Consider the following 12,670-nt stretch of genomic DNA (forward strand, 5'->3'; position numbering starts at 1 on the left):
CAAAACAAAACACTAGGTGCAGCCCCAGATGAGCTGAGCAGCAAATCAGAACACTGAGCAAACCTGCAAGATTTAAGAGGGTGTATTGGTCTGCTATTGCTGGTAATGTAATCTGTAGGCCCAGGATTTGTAGGGTCCAACATGCATCGAATCAGACGGTCTGAGCCGGTTGCTTTCCAAAACCCAATCTGAGTGATTCGGTTGGGCCTTCCACCATGACCATTCTGTTGGTATTTTTCCATAAAAATATAAGAAAAATTTATAAAATGAATTTAATAGAAATGACAAAATAATTTTTTTTTAATTTAAAGAATGAAATACAGAATAAACTACACCACTAAATACAAAAATAAATTAGATTACATTACTAAAAGAACAAATTTTTAACATGGATAACTAATTATTAAAACTCGTCGAGGTAAACTAAATTCTAAAAAATTAAAGAACAAATAATAAAAAAATGAGCAAACTGAAACCTGTGTGATACTACAGTTTTTTTAAAACAGATTCACCACCTCTTGATAGATGCTGAAGGTACGCCGTCATTTGTTTCTCAGGATACGACGGTCGAAACCAACTAATGTAGAAGCATTTTCTGAATAGCTTTAGCGAACTTGATAATGGTTGCACTCTCTCTAACAAAAACCAAAGAAGGGACTAGCAAAAATAGATAGGAAAATTTTTCTTTGGTGTAAAAAATTATCTCAAATTTTTTTTTTATTTATCTCAAAACAACATTTCCATTTTCTATCAAAAATCTCTCAAAAACTCTTCTTCTAAGTTTGAGGGGAAATGCCCTTTTTATACTTGTAGGGAAGAGATCTTAGCCATGAAAGTTACCATAAAATCTAGCATCAATGGCCATCAACTCTAGTTTTTAGGCTAAATTTACAAATGTGTAAAACTCTCATGTGCATAATGATCATCAACTCTATCATCAAAAGATGAGAGTTATAAAGGTTGAATAAACATATATATATAACGCTATTTAAATAATCCAATGAGATGGGTCGAAAAATGGATACGGGTATTGGGTCACAACTCGATCCACACCTAGTCTAAAACATATATATGCACAAGACAAGCCCAGTCTAGCATAGCACAATCTAGCCCAAGACTAAGTCCAACACATGTACATACACAAGTGTGGGCTCGCCTTTTTTCGCACCCTGCCTTTCGAAAAGGTTTGAAAAGAAGGCCTCACAATTCGGACTCTAGCGATTCTAAATCTAATCTCACAGAGTGCAATGTGAAACTGATAATCACCAAAGAGTCTAAATTCGACAAACCATTTTGGAAAATCGATTTTAAATCAAATAATGCCAAAATTAGACTGTTTTGTCAGATGTAGAGTCGCCACCTAAATATTTTATTTTTTAGGAAAATTTAGGAAACCCTGACTCGTACCAAAGGCTACGTGTCCGTCATCACCAAAGTTGTCTTGGCTCGGGAACTCAGGTACGAGAGGGGAAGGTCCTGAAATGAGCACCCCTACTCGCCCAATCAAAAATCGGCCTCTACTAATCATGATATGTATTTTTATAAACATTATGTGTTCTTATTTCGGTTATTTAAACTAGCTCTACTATGTGACGTACACAAGCAAGTATAGATTAGTCGCAAGACTTGGAACAATTTAACTCATGTTTGTTCACGAAAAGGGTTTGAATTTGCCACCTCAAGTGGGCTTAAAGCATGATTTGCCACAACAAAATGGGCTTAAAACGCACATGTGTTGAATCATTTCAATTCAAACAACAAGTCTTCATCCACAAGTATTCATGCGGTTTAGCATTTAAGCACATAGCCTTATGGCAAACATGCAAATCATGGCAATATGGCAATCACACTCATGCAAGTATGCTAAAGCATAAAACTCACAGAGTACTCCAAGCCAAAACAGAAACTAGTTAGAAAAATGCATGATCCTAACTATACAAGATGTCTAATGCAACGCATACAAAGAATGCAATTAATAGGCACGACTACTATATGGCATATGAATCAATTTGAACAACACGCTACTAAACACGTATTCAAAAAAGTATCAAAATTGCAATACAGTTTGAATGATGCGCCGAGCCTCGGTGCATGCAAGACAAAATGAATGGATGCAAACATGCAAGCATAAAGTATGCTAATTGAAAATGTCCATAATCTAACCATCAAAAGCGATTAAATAAAAAAGAGAAAGACGTGGGGTTGGAAAACATACACACATACACGCACGCTTATTACAACATTACGCCCTTGCAAAGGAGGATCCGAATGAATTAAACTAACTAATTTTTACGACAATTGAAACGAATTAACTAACTTCTTCTAAGCTAATTAAATATTACAAATTGAAGTAATTAGCTAAATACTAAGCTAATTAAGTACAAAGCAATTAAACTAATTAATTAGCTACCACTAATTAACTAAACAAAGCAATTAAATGGCCTCGGGAAGCGAGGGATGCATGCATGTTCAGTTCCTCCACTCGAAAAAGCCACTGCTTTGCCACTGAATGCCTCTGTTTGCACATTTGAACACCAATAGTGCTGCTAACGCCCAGAATGCCTTTGCTCCACCTTACCAACACACTGTACAATTTTCATTGGTAGCTGACAGGGGGCTTATCAGATACTGGTGGTGGCCGGTTGGCCACTGATGACATGAACTCCTCTTTTTGCTGCAACAGAGAACAAATATAGCAAAACAGTATATTCTCACAGGTTTCTGTGTATTGTTTACACTCCTTATCATCAAACAAGCTCAAAGGAGTGAAACTCTTGGCTCTTAAACCACCAATCAAGCAATTTCCATGCATGATGGCCAAAGAACCAAGCTTATACAAGTTTAATGAGTGTAAAACAAGACTTAAAAAAGACCACCACCCTATCATGCATGATCAAGGGTGATGATGACCAAGGAAAGTGGCACATTTCATCACTTTGAGTATGAAATGTCCCATTTTCCTCGTGTTCGAATTAACGTCCGATTCGAACACATGCAATGCAACACGAAAGATGTTTATCTTGCCTCTTTTACTTGTTCATTTTATTTACTCATTTTACATTACCGATTCATTCTTTAATCGATTAAGTCCAAAAGTGAGTGTCCTCTAAGGGAAAGATGGCTTAAACAACGAGTTGCTTTGGGCATGAAAGAGGCATTACACTGTTGGTAATGAACCCCCTAAGGGATTAAACCATTAAGTGCAACACCTCAATTCCACACTTAGGCAAACAAATGGTTTGAAATCACTTTCAAAGCAAACAAAAGAGTGAAGAATGGAAGGAGATTGCAGAGATTTTAAGTGCTGAAATAAAGTGCAAAACAACACTAAAATATGCTATTAACTAAAAGCAATGATGATTAAAGCATTAAAATATCAAGCAAATGAAGGAAATAACACCACAACTATGCAATACAAGCCTCAACTGAATTAACCAGCCCAAAACAAAGCCAAAACAGGTCAAAACAGAAGCAAAAACATGCTGGACTTAAGCTAATTTAAGCTAGAAAAACATGCTAACTCATGAAGCTAACTAGGTATGCAAACAAGACACAAGGAGAAGAGGCTAACCCCTCCAATTTTGGACTTCAAAAGTTGGTTTTTACCTTTGAAAAACCTTTGAGATTCAGTAGTCAAAAGGCTCAAAAAAGTTGTTTTGAAAGTGATGAAAAGATGGCACAAAAGCTTAACAAGATAAGAAGCAAAAGGGATGGACAACCCCCTAACTCAAAAGGGCTCAAACTACCACTTTTAGGTCTCAAAAACATAAATTTTTACATGTCAAAACCAGCCCCAAAATAGTAGAAAAAGATGGCAAAGTAAGTATTAAAAGCAAGTTTAAATAACAAGTGTTATACCTGTTGAAGCTAAGCCACAAAAGAGGCAACAATCCAAGCCCAAACCTCCTTCTAGAGCTCAAACAAGGCTCCAAGGAACCTCAGCTCAAAGGTGGCCAAGTTTGATTAAGGTAGTGTATGTAAGAGTGCAGAGAAAATAAGCTACAAGGCACAAAATATCAAGAAAGAGAGAGAGAAATCTAGAGAGAGTGAGAGATATTTTTGATCTAAATCTTCTAACCCTCCAAAATGGGGAAGGAACCCCCTTATTTATAGAAAAACACCCCTTGAGCTTATATACATCCTATCATACACGTGTATGAAGATGCAGCTCAGTGTGCAACAGCTGGCACAGCTGTCAACAAACATCTGGAAAAAGACAATGGTGGCTGTTGGCCACCACTAATAGCCGACCGGCCACATCCATGGCCGACAGCCTTGGGGGGTGGCCGATAGGTCACCAAGAGGTCTAGACACCGAACTTTGGTCCAAAACCAGGCACAGAAAGAACAAGGTTTAAAGGCTCAAAGACAGGGTATTCTGCCGAGGACTTTGGGCGCTCAAAACGAACACAAACACACAATCATTGAGTGCACAAACGATAACGTCCAAGTCTTGAGCACGGTCAAAAATGAGGTGTCTACAGTTACCCCTCTTTGACAAAACTTGGAAGTCATGAAATGACGGGGAGTGAAAGTCAAAGCCCAGAGATGACTCATTTTTGACAAGGCCGAAGACTTGGATAAACAAACAGGCAAGCAAGACAAAAATGGTTGCAACCACAGGCTGCCTACGTATTCCTTTACAAGGAATCAAACCAGCGTAGTTCTGGGGCAAGATACAAATGATATACACGATGCGAAAACATAACTTATGATCATGCAATGAGGCTATAATGAAACATCTAGATGCAATTGTTATGCAAAGAAATGATATAGTCAAACAAACCGAAGTAAGGTACAACAACCTCTAACATGAAAAGAAGTAAGTAAACACGCCATGCATGAGAATCGCAAGCCAAACCACATTTCAAGCAGAAATGACGTAAGAAAATTATGCAAATTTAACTACGCATCACGCAGGAAAGGTAAACAATAACACAATCGTTGGGCGCACCCGAGGTGTCGAACAAGATCCCAACGCGTTGCACACGAAAGGAGAGAAGGGATGGTGTGAACACCGGGACGTACCCGATTGTTTTTAACCAAAGGGAACGGTGATAAAAATCGAAACGCATCCAAATATTTGTAACCAAAACAAGGAGTAGTGATAAACATCGGAACACATCCAAATGTTTCTAACCAAAACAAGGGACGGTGATAAACATCGAAACACATCCAAATGTTTTTAACCAAAACATGGAGTGGTGATAAACATCGGAACACGTCCAAATGTTTTTAACCAAAACAAGGAGTGGTGATAAACATCGGAACACGTCCAAATGTTTTTAACCAAAACAGGGATAAATCGAAAGATATGAATGATCTCACCTAGAATTCCTCTGAATAAACCATACATACAATATTGTGCCTGCATAAGAAAGATACTTAACAAGCATAACATAGTAAGAGTGCATGTTCTATGCAAGATGAATAATCATGACAAAATGTTAGAGACATGTTTTATGAAAAACATACGAGAAACAAAATGGAAGCATATTCCATGCAACGAGAACCAGAGCATGTTCTATGCAACATTCGAATGCATATTCAATGCAATAGTACAAAATGCATATTCTATGCAAGATTAATAGCACAAAATGCATATTCTATGCAAGATTAGCAAATGCATGTTCCATGCATGATAATTGGAAACATGTTCTATGCATGTTCTATACGAAAATGGAGAAATGCATATTCTATACAACAATGGAGGAATGCACATTCTATGCAACAATGGATTGAATAGAAACTTCTAATCTACCTCTCGGAAGAGCTGCAATAAGTTAAAAAGAATACACCTCATTCGTGTTGATTAGTGATGAATCATCATACACCGAAGACACGGTTTAGAGCTTCTACAGAGGCAATTTGAGCTTAAAAGTGAACTTTTCTTGCACTTTCTTGAGAACTAAGGACACAAAACAGTAGCAAAACACAAAGGAGGAGCACTGGAAGCTTGTTGGCCACCAGGGAGAGGTGTCGGCTACTTGTCGGCCAAGCATAAGCATTTTCGGCCACTAATGGTGGTTGTCGGCCACCAATGGTGGCCGACCGGCCATCGATGGTAGATCAGGCCATTTTGGTCTTTTTACATTCGAGTTTTTAAGTATAGGGCATGGGGTCTTATTTCCTCCACACTCCATGCCCGAAATCCTTCCCTCTCTCTCTCTAGACCTTCCTTCTCTCTAGATCTGAGCTTTACACGCGTTTTCCAATGCTCCACACGAAGTTAATTCGCTAAAACCTCTTGATTTCCTTCGTTTTGAACCAATTGAAAACTGATTTTGGTGCTTTTTTCTTCATTTTCACCACTTCAGGCTTGTTCCCCTCAAGTTTCTCTTGGGTTTGGTGCCTTTTCCTGGGCTTTGACTTTTTCTCCCATTTTCTCTCTTCTAGGGTTTGACTAGAGTTGACTTTCGGCATTTTTCACCTATTTTCCCCATTTTCTCCACTTTTCATCGACTCTTCATCTATATTCCAGATGGCAGATAACTTTTCACATGATGGGGCTCCTCCAGAGACGGAGTTCGAGGCAAAGTTTGATTCTGATGTAGAGCCGAAGCCCTTACCACTGGGAGTGAGGCCTTTTGACGCGGCGAGATATCATCCTTAAACGCACATTCTGCCTGCTGGAGGCATTAGGCACTTTATTGATTTCACTGATGCATCAGCGGATCTCTTACTGAGGGAGCCAGACTTCCATCTTTCAGCCGTTTCTATTGAGGTACAACTCTATGCACTTGCACATCCAATATTCTTTACTTGTATTTCTTGCACCAATCACACTATGGCACTGTATTTTCACCAATGCGATTACATTTGCTTTACACTTCCTTTTCATCGAACTGTATTTACATTAATTCACCTGTTCTCTGCCATAGGGTGACGCCCTCGCATACAGGGGCTATGGGGCTACGACGGCCAGAGATTGGTACGACGAGCTCGCTGCTGGAGTACGAGCTATTGTCGATGAGGCAAGCTTCGGCCTATTCTGCTCTGGATTGCCACAAGTCATAGCGAGCCGCCCATTTCTTAGAGCACTAGCGGAGAGATGGTGGGCCACCACCAACTCTCTCCATCTTTCCACTACCAGAGAGATAACGATGACCCCTTACGACTTCGACATGATCACATGCCTAGCCGTAGGAGGTGATCCGTTTCCCCTTGATCCTGATATGGAGAAGTGAAAGGCTGCTTGGATTGAGCTTCTAGGGGCGCGCCCGCCTTTGTTCCGGACAGCACAGGTCAGATACAGTTGGTTCGAGGAGCGGTTCCGGGGGACCGTACCAGAGACAGTAGAGAAGATAGAGCACTATGCTCGAGGTTTTCTAATTTTCCTCTTTGGCACCACCTTGTTGGCGAACAAATCGAACACCGTGGGGTTATACTTTGCTGTGCACACTGGTGGTCTTTCCCCGAGTGAGTTTCTACAATTGGGGCGGGGCCGGCCTCGCCACCCTGTACGGCTATATAAGCTCGACCTCCTGTGGGATTGAACTCTTGATCGGAGGCTACTGGCGAGCCTGGGAGGTACACATCTTAGTTCCCTCTTTACATTTTGCATTTTCTGTTCAGCAATTTTCGCTTTACACCTATTCAACTCATGTACTTTCCGCTTTGTACTTTCTATATTTGTTCATACGATGTATACTTTTTGCTTTGCATCTTCTATATCTGTTCATACACTGTATTGATCATATACCATTGCGCTTTCTCCACAGCTATGGGTGTATGCATACTTCCCGACTCTTGCCCCAGAGCTAGAGGTGGAGGTTCCATTGACGGTCCCCTATTCACAGGTGTATGATGGTTAGCTTCGCCGTAGGACTCGCAAGCCCTTTTCTTTCTTCAGGCGTTACTTTGACACCGTAGCTGTTCACAAGGTAACCAACACGGTCATCATTTGCTTTCATACTGTTCTGATTCACATTATTGTTGCTGACAGCAACTGACAATCTATACAACTTTCATTTGTGGATCTCATGGCAGCCATGGGCCATGATACCGAGAGGAATTGGAGGCTAGTATAATGCGGCCTGGGGTATGTCTCGTTATCGCATTCTACTTGAGGGTCCGGTCTGCCGTGCCTGGTACCTTGGCAAGAGAGTCGTACACCAGTCTCTGGGCATACCTGCTTAGTTCATACCGATGATGCCGCAAATGTCCATGAGATTAGCAGATAGCCTATCTGTTGACAGAGTTATCCAGTTCATGGTTGGCTTGGAGGCAGAATACTTCCGAGTTGAGGGTGATTATGCAGTTTTCATTTAGACACATCTTATGCCACCTCTGACCAGTGTTCGCGAAGGCGAGGGAGTGAAAGCTCCTGTTGCGAGGATGGGGCCTAGAGCAACCAAGGCAGCCAGGGCCTATGGTAGAGGGGCTTCTCAGGCGAGACAGATTCTCAGGCGAGACAGATGACTGGTTAGCCAGAGCTTCCCACTACACTTACCTGTTGGCGGCATACCGGGGAGGCTTACCAAATCCCTATTGAGCCTGCACCAGCCAGGCACGAGCTTGTCGGGGTTCGAGGCCCGACTCCAGTATGTACCACACTTTACATTTTGCATGTTAAATTCATTTCAGTTATGCTTATAGAACACTGGTCACCTCAACGCACTTACAGACATCTATAGAGTACATCGAGGACGCTCTCGAGCTAGCAGCTTCCCTAATGGGGATGGTGCAAAGGAGCATGAGTCTGCTCAGCCTCTACAGAATTCAGGTAATTTTCTTCAGTTTACATTTCATGCCATCAAACTTTCTGCTGATACATTAGCATTTCAACTGTAATCTGTTCCACACTACACTGATCTGATACACTGCACTCAAACACTGTATTCATTGTATTTGACTTCTGCCTACACTCATACTGCATACCATCTTTGCATCTGATACATACACTGAGACTGATATATATAATTGCCCTTTTTCAGATCCCAGCCATACTGGGCGCACTAGCAGGAGCTACAGCAAGACCATCAGTGCCCCCTCTGGCGGAAAAAAGGAGAGAGAGACAGGCTCCGGCACGCAGCCAAGGCAAAGCCAGGGGCACCGGAGATGAGAGTGACCCTTTCGAGCCCATTCTGAGTGATGGCGAGGCTGAGACCAGCGAGGCCGGGGAGGCAGCGAGTCAGCGCACTGAGTCATCTGAGAGTGGAGATAATGACGCTGGCTCAGGTTCTACTAGTGGAGATGACGTGGTGTCAAGCTCCAAGGTAGATGGTAGTGACGATTCTGATTCTGGTTCAGAGGGAGGTGTAAACAACGGCGCTGACGGAGACAGCTCTAAGGCTCTGCCCGGGAAGAGGACGAAGAGGGCCTCTCAAGACTAAGATAGTTGACGCTGATTTTCTGTATTTTTGCTTAGTTTCTTTTTGCTAGTAATGTTAGCACTTTGTACAGCTTTAGACAGGTTTTATTTGCTTTAAAAACTTGTATTCTTTTGTAAAAAGTAACCATGATCGAAATGAAAACGAGCTTTTTGATGAAAAACTGTTCTATTTTGCATTCTGAGCACCGCATAACATCGCATAGCATAAAAACGAGTTTGATCTTGATTGAATACTGCACATTGTATTGGCATTTTCTTAATCAGGTAATGAACCGACCAACACTTAGCAAACAAAATAAGACAACTCGATAAACAACGCAACAACTCGACAAGCAAAAACCAAACAAATACAACTCGATAAGCAATACAACAGCTTGATAAACTTATTGAAACAACTCGATAAACAAATTGAAAAAACTTAAAAGCAACTCAACAAAACTACTAAAACAAGACAGCATAATGCACTAAGAGCAGAACAAAACACAGGTTCTCAGCACTCTCAACACACAAAAAGACCACAAGAATGCTGTCGGCCAAAAACAAAGGCTATCAACCACCAGTGGTGGCTGTCGGCCGCGAGTGGTGGCCGGTCGGCTACACAAGCTTACAGACTTTTCTCGCCCTATAACCGACAAACCCTTCAGGTTGTTCCATAAGGATTTATTCAATTAAATCTTCATATGGGAAAATTATCTGAACATCCATCTTGATGTATGTCCAGACTTTGCGAAATTGCGGCCACATTCATCATAACTGGTGATCACATATCAAAGTAATCCATGCATTCTCTTTGCCGGTATCCTGTGATAACAAGCCTATCTCTTCGGCCTTTATTTACTTGCATCCCAAGGCTTACTACCTATGCAATATAAAGTTAAATTAATAACTTATTGCTAAAGAAATCACAACTTCAAAGAAGCTTTTAGCCTCACTAGCTACCATATAGGTTTAAGAACTTTAAAGTCCTAGTCTTTTAACATCTTCTAGGCTCATGTTTTTTTCTCATGAAATCATTTCCTCAATTTCATGATGGCATTCTTGTGTAAATTTGAATATCAGATTTATCCACAAGAAAACCGATATGCACTACTATATTGTGCATAACTCTTGAACACAAAGTCAATGGATTTTTAAGGCTATTCTACCCACTTGAGTTTAGGTATTCTCACCTTTTGCATGACACCCCCACATTTGTAGAATTTATACGAAGTCTTTCGGCCTTTCCAAAAATTCATGCAAGGTCTTTAAACAATTCCTTGTGTCACAATGATTATGAGACTCTCATAATCATATCACAAAAAATACATTCTCAAACCATCATCAACCGAATTAGGTCTCTTCCAAATTCAAGGTACCAAACAAATTTGGTCCTACATGTCACTCTAAAGGCAATAGCCTTACTATTTGGAATTACAAACCTAGTGATCAATAGTATACTATTCGAAACTTCAAAACATGGCCAGTAGTCTTATCACTAGGAATCACTAATTTCTCATCATGTGATTAGTAGACTTTGCTACTACTAGGAACCACAATGTCTTAAATGTGATTAGTGGTCACTTTCATTACCAGGAATCATCATATCTTGATATATGATTAGCAACCTCTCCACTACTTGGAACCATCATTTCTTAACATGTAATCATGTTGGCTATATATTTTGTATAGGTCAATTGAAACTTAACACGTGGCATGTAAAGGGTAATTTGGGGAGTTAATGCAAGTATCCAATCAGTGACAGACACGTGGCAGTTCATATTGGTAATGGTGGGTCTTCGTTGCATGGAAGTAGTTAAAAGGCGCGAGGTGACGTAGCCCAATGGTTACTCACAATTCAAATTCAAATTCAAGAGGAAAGCCCAACTGCAAGGAAGGCGTCGTAGGAGCAGATGGTTTAGGGCCATAACTAATGATTGTAGAAGTGCATTTTGATGGTTAGAAGTCTACTTCAACGGTAACCATTGAAGAGTATAAATAGAAGAGAAGGCCAATAGAAGAGAGACCTAAACTCAGATCCAGAAACTAGTCGTTTACTTCATATTTTTCTTTCCATTCATTACATTTCCAATTCTTCAATTCTTGTATTGCACTTCATTTTCTAGGAGTAGTTTCAAGTAGTCGAACATTTTCAAGGATGGGTTATTTCATTGTAAGTTCTTATTTACTAATTGGAATTCAGTTTCTGAACTATTTTGTATCTGTGATTATCTGTAACTTCCTCCTAAACAAGCCACCAGTAAAAGTCCTCTTCATTGAGGTTGAAAGAACTTCAACATAATCGTCTGATAATTGGTTGGCAATTAAAATTCTGTAAGAACTTATTGATCCTTGTTGGAATGCTCTAATTTACACAATTAACCTTCGAAAGCCAAAAAAGCCAACATATATTTTTTGGTACGCCCAGTGTGACCTTTAAAAATTGCTAGATGTAGAGCAAGAGGAGAAAATAAACGCCTGGTTTAGGGTGTAGAAGGAGAGGTAGAAGTACCTAACTCAAAGGATAATGTAATATCACATCCTGTGGATGTACCTATCCCATCAGATCCTCTACAAATGGTCGAACAGACTAGCACTTCAGAATATACAACACATGTCCAACATACTGGACAAGGCCATGAAACTAGACATTTAACTGTTCCTTTTACCCAACCAATGAATCCATGGGGAGGTTTAGTAGATGCTATGGGGTAGCAACTAATGTATACAATGGAAGATGGGCAATATCCTTTTTGGATCAAATGAACTCTCATCAACCAACTGTCATAAGACAGGCTGAAGAAAACATAAATTCCCTCCAGTATAAATTGGCTTGAGACAAACATCCTATGCAAAATAATGGACAAACTAATGGTCAGACTAGTAATCAAAATCATGAAAGGTCATCATCTGTGCCTCAGTCATGGTATGAAGCTCTATCGAGACTACTAGCAAACCAAAACATACCATTGCCTACCAGCAAAACAATACAAACTAGTGGATCTGGGCCAGCACAAGGGAATGGCATGAGGATGTTTTCAAATCCTATGATTGTAGCCATACTTGGCACACGGGGTTTCAATAATCCTGTATTTGAATTTGCACCTAGGGGGTTGAAGGGGTTTCCAGCGGTTGGAAGAGAAACAATACCTGTTTCTCCTCCCGTAGCACCTTTCGCAGGGCCTATCCTAGGGTACGTTCTGAGAGGTCAGCCATATATTCAACAACAACCAGTACAATAAGGACAGCCAATCCCGAATGTACCCATATATGGACCAAGAGGCCCTCAAGTACATAGAGTTCTTCTAAACCTTGTGTTTGTTCCTCCGGTAGTTGTGATAACCCTATTCTGTGTTATGTT

At 40.5% G+C, this 12,670-nt stretch overlaps 1 long non-coding RNA gene across 2 annotated transcripts; it reads left to right on the top strand.

Moving 5' to 3' along the window:
* The first annotated feature begins 8,406 nt into the window (after nt 1-8,406).
* LOC145824238 (uncharacterized) lies at nt 8,407-9,494 on the top strand. 2 transcript variants are annotated; one of them, XR_014365942.1, is made up of 3 exons: nt 8,407-8,542; nt 8,626-8,724; nt 8,936-9,494. It is a non-coding gene; the product is annotated as an uncharacterized LOC145824238 (long non-coding RNA). The 2 variants fall into 2 exon arrangements; XR_014365941.1 differs by having other exon boundaries at nt 8,407-8,724.
* Nucleotides 9,495-12,670: the final 3,176 nt, after the last annotated feature.

The sequence above is a fragment of the Camellia sinensis genome, chromosome 1 (assembly GCF_055761805.1).
Source record: "Camellia sinensis isolate YWXY chromosome 1, ASM5576180v1, whole genome shotgun sequence".
NCBI lineage: Eukaryota > Viridiplantae > Streptophyta > Magnoliopsida > Ericales > Theaceae > Camellia > Camellia sinensis.